This window comes from Eptatretus burgeri, chromosome 2 (assembly GCF_056783735.1).
Source record: "Eptatretus burgeri isolate ZD-2024b chromosome 2, Ebu_testis_v1, whole genome shotgun sequence".
In the NCBI taxonomy this organism is placed as follows: Eukaryota; Metazoa; Chordata; class Myxini; order Myxiniformes; family Myxinidae; genus Eptatretus; species Eptatretus burgeri.
Window position 1 is genome coordinate 121595493 of NC_140962.1, and position 4384 is coordinate 121599876.

At 40.2% G+C, this 4384-nt stretch overlaps 1 protein-coding gene across 1 annotated transcript in view; it reads left to right on the plus strand.

The window, feature by feature from the left end:
* The first annotated feature begins 4049 nt into the window (after positions 1 to 4049).
* Positions 4050 to 4384, plus strand: part of PCDH15 (protocadherin related 15) — a 338778-nt gene continuing 338443 nt past the window's right edge. Inside the window, exon 1 of the mRNA XM_085871026.1 lies at positions 4050 to 4140. The gene's annotated coding sequence lies outside the window, so the exon portion shown is untranslated. The remainder of the gene's footprint in view (positions 4141 to 4384) is intronic.

Here is a 4384-nt window from a genome sequence, read left to right on the forward strand (position 1 = left end):
TTCATTCTATTTTTAATTCAGGCTGTAACACTACAACATGTGACGAAAGACGAGGGGTGTGAATACTTTCTGAAGGCATCATATATCTTACTCTCTTACTCCAGATCAATTCCATTTTAGTAACTAGAGCAACACTCGTAGAGCGCATAGTCTCACCTTGCGCATTCTTTCTGAACAAAAATACCATCATTAACTGAACACACTACCATAATGCCCCACTGCTATTATGGCCCATATAACTGTATCATCCGTGCACCCAATTATGTCAGTTTCTTGGCATGGGTTATGAAAGTCATAAATTTAATTTTTCACTCATATCGGTTCATACATCCGATATATGAAGTTTCAAATTTTTTGATGAAGATTTCAATTCAACCAATTATGGCTGGAATATCACTTTGCCAATGGCATCATCATTATCACACTATATATCACATGGGGAGTTGATAACATTTGCAAAGTTTCAATTTTTTCGTTGAGTGATTTCAGAGAAAATTATGTTCCATTTTTTTCCTTTAATCCAGCAGGGCTGCCATACCATGTTACCTATGACATCAGAGTTAGCAACAAAATATTCTCCATGGGGAGTCGCTCCTATGTTTAATGTGTTCCATCGATCGGACAAGTGGTTGCAGAGAAAAACATTTTTTGATAAGGATTTCAATTCAACCAGTTATGGCTGGAATACCACTTTACCGATGATGTCATCGTTATCACCATATATACCACATGGGGAGTTGATGACAAATGCCAAGTTTTCATTTTTTTTCGTTGAGCGATTTCTGAAAAAAATGATGTCCAATTTTTTTCGTTTGATCCAATATGGCTGCCATATTATGTGTCCTATGATGTCAGAGTTATCAATAAAATATTCTCCATGGGAGTCTCTCCTATTTTTAAAGTTTCATATCGATCGGATAAGCGGTTGCAGAGAACCATTTTTATCGCAAAAATATATAGACGCACACACGCACGCACGCACACAGCAATTGTTTCCCCTTTGGGCAAGACTAATAATAATCACCACTCATTTGTATAGGATAAACACCTGTTGAAGCCCATCTGGTGCCGATCTAAAGCTGACTATTTCTACATTTACAGTTCGGTGTGTTTCGTCACATTCACGTGTTCCAGCTCGTATCTAAATAATTGGGTAGTCCATCTAGTCTACCCTTATTATCAGTATTTCTGTCTGTTTGTTGGGTAGTCCATCTAGTCTACCCTTATTATCAGTATTTCCGTCGATATGTTTGTTGGGTAGTCGATCTAGTCGAAAAAAAAAAAATTTGAGATTTTTTTTTTCTACCCTTATTATCAGTATTTAAAATGGCGATTTCAGTTAATACAATGGCGATTTCGATGAAACTTGGTTGGTAGGTTCATGCCATGACCTAGTTGTGTGCAAATGAGAACCGTTGCTATGGACACCACCATTGCCTAGCAACGGGACTTTGAAATTTTAGAAAATTCATAAAAAATTAATTTTTTCGAAAATCAAAAATCGGCCCATGAGCGACTGTGGGCAGTACATTCAGCCATATTGTCAAAAATTTCCAGCCGGATCCTATGAGAACTGTCGGAGAAGATCGACTTTGAATGAACCCTGGTCGAAAACAATAAAAAAAAACGAAGTTCGTTATATCTCAGAGACTATGAGTCAGATATACATGAAACTGGTATGGTAGGTTCATGGTATATCCTAGTTATGTGTGAGAAAGAACTGTTGCTATGGTCCCCTCCGTTGCCTAGCAACGGCCGAAAAACCTCTAAATGTTGGGGTATTTTAATGAAAAAACAATCTGCAGCATTAACCCTTGAAGCTGGAATCATGAATTTTCTTGTGCTTAATCCTCAGGTCATTTCCCATCGAACGGGCCCATCGCGTCAGGTTCTATTGGGTAGTAGACTACCCATGTCCGCATACCGGCTTGTTTGTCTGTCTGTTCGGTCCAGTGCTCCGTTAATACAATGGCGATTTCGATGAAAGTTGGTTGGTAGGTCATACCATGACCTAGTTGTGTGCAAATGAGAACAATTGCTATGGACCCATCCATTGCCTCGCAACGGACCTTTGAAATTTTCAAAAAAAAATCTCAAAAATTTATTTTTTCAAAAATCAAAAATCGGGCCACGAGCGACTGTGGGCAGTACATTCAGCCATATTGTCAAAAATTTCCAGCCGGATCCTATGAAAACCGTCGGAGAAGATGGACATTGAATGAACCCTGGTCGAAACCAATAAAAAAACGAAGTTCGTTATATCTCAGAGACTATGAGTCAGATATACATGAAACTGGTATGGAAGGTTCATGGTATGTTCTAGTTATGTGTGAGAAAGCACCGTTGCTATGGACGCTTTTGTTGGCTAGTAACGGCTGAAGAACGACTAAATTCGACTTGATCGACTACCCATGTCCACCTACCGGCTTGTTATAGTACAAGCTAGGTAGATGTTGATATTCCTTTTGGAGGTAGATAGGGAGAAGTTTGATATTCCTCTTTTGGTGAGATAGGTAGATGTTGATATTCCTCTTGAACGTGGATCGGTAGATGTTGATATGCCTCTTGGAGGTAGAAGTTGATATTCCTCTTGGAGGTAGATAGGTACAGTAGATGTTGATATTCCTCTTGTTGCCTGATAGGTAGATGTTGATAAGCCTCTTGGAGGTAGAAGTTGATATTCCTTTTGGAGGTAGATAGGTACAGTAGATGTTGATATTCCTCTTGTAGCCTAATAGGTAGATGTTGATATTCCTCTTATAGCTTGATAGGTAGATATTGATATTCATGTTGTAGCCTGATTGGTAGATGTTGATATTCATGTTGTAGCTGGAGGGGTAGATATTGATATTCCTCTTCGAGGTAAATGTTGACATTCATCTTGGAGGTATATGGGTAGATATTGATATTCCTCCTCGAGGTAGATATTGACATTCCTCTTGGAGGTAGATGGGAAGATATTGAAATTCCTCTTTGATGTAGATCTTAATATTCCTCTTTGAGGTAGATGTTGCTATTCCTCCTGGAGATAGATGCTGATATATTTATTGGAGGTAGATAGGTAGATGATGATATTGCTTTTGGAGGTGTATGTTGATATTTGTTCAGGAGGTAGATATGTAGATGTTGATATTTCTCTTGGAGGTCGATCGGTAGACATTTATATTCCTCTTGGAGGGAGATAGGTAGATGTTGATATTCCTGTTGTAGCTAGATATGTAGATATTGATATTCCTCTTCGAGATAGATGTTGATATTCCTGTTGTAGCTTGATAGGTGGATGTTGATATTCCTCTTCAAGATAGATGTTGATATTCCTGTTGTAGCTTGATAGGTGGATGTTGATATTCCTCTTCAAGATAGATGTTGATATTCCTGTTGTAGCTTGATAGGTGGATGTTGATATTCCTCTTCAAGATAGATGTTGATATTCCTGTTGTAGCTTGATAGGTGGATGTTGATATTCCTCTTCAAGATAGATGTTGATATTCCTGTTGTAGCTTGATAGGTAGAAATGGATATTCCTCTTCGAGATAGATGTTGATATTCCTGTTGTAGCTTGATAGGTGGATGTTGATATTCCTCTTCAAGATAGATGTTGATATTCCTGTTGTAGCTTGATAGGTAGAAGTGGATATTCCTCTTCGAGATAGATGTTGATATTCCTGTTGTAGCTCGACAGCTAAATGTTGATTTTCCTCTTCGAGATAGATGTTGATATTCCTGTTGTAGCTAGTTCGGTAGATGTTGATATCTCTCTTGGAGGTAGATACTGATATTCTTGATGGAGTCTGCAGCACAATGAACGAACCCATACATCGGTACAGTCCTCGAATCTCACGATGAAGGCCTTATTCTTGGAGGCTGTTACACGTCATTAAGATAATACACGGCCAGCGGTTCGAGTTAATTCAACCTTGCCGCACAAGCACCCCTCATGATTGCGACCCACAAAGAACTGCCGAGCACACATACGTCACGACGCTCGCTCTCAAGCCAAGAACCGCGATGACGTAACGACGCATTGTCCTTCCTGCGCTGGTAAAGGATGGCGGTGGGGGACGAGAGGGGAGACGAGGAAAACGGGAAGGCGGGAGGGTGGATGGATACCTTGAGCGGACACGAGACGAGTTGCAGGAGGTATTGAAAATATTCAATGTTATTGTTGTTTTGCTCAATCTACTTAAAGAATAATAATTATCTCGGAACAAGACGCTTGGGGGTGAGTGGGGGGGTGAGTGGGGGGGGTGGTTGGAGAAGGAGAGGGTGAGCAGGCTTGTGGGGAGGGGGCATGCTTGTAGAACGAGGGGAGGTTGTTGCACTGTGTGTGTGTGTGTGTGTGTGTGTGTGTGGGTATGTGTGTGTGTGTGTGTGTGTGTGTGTG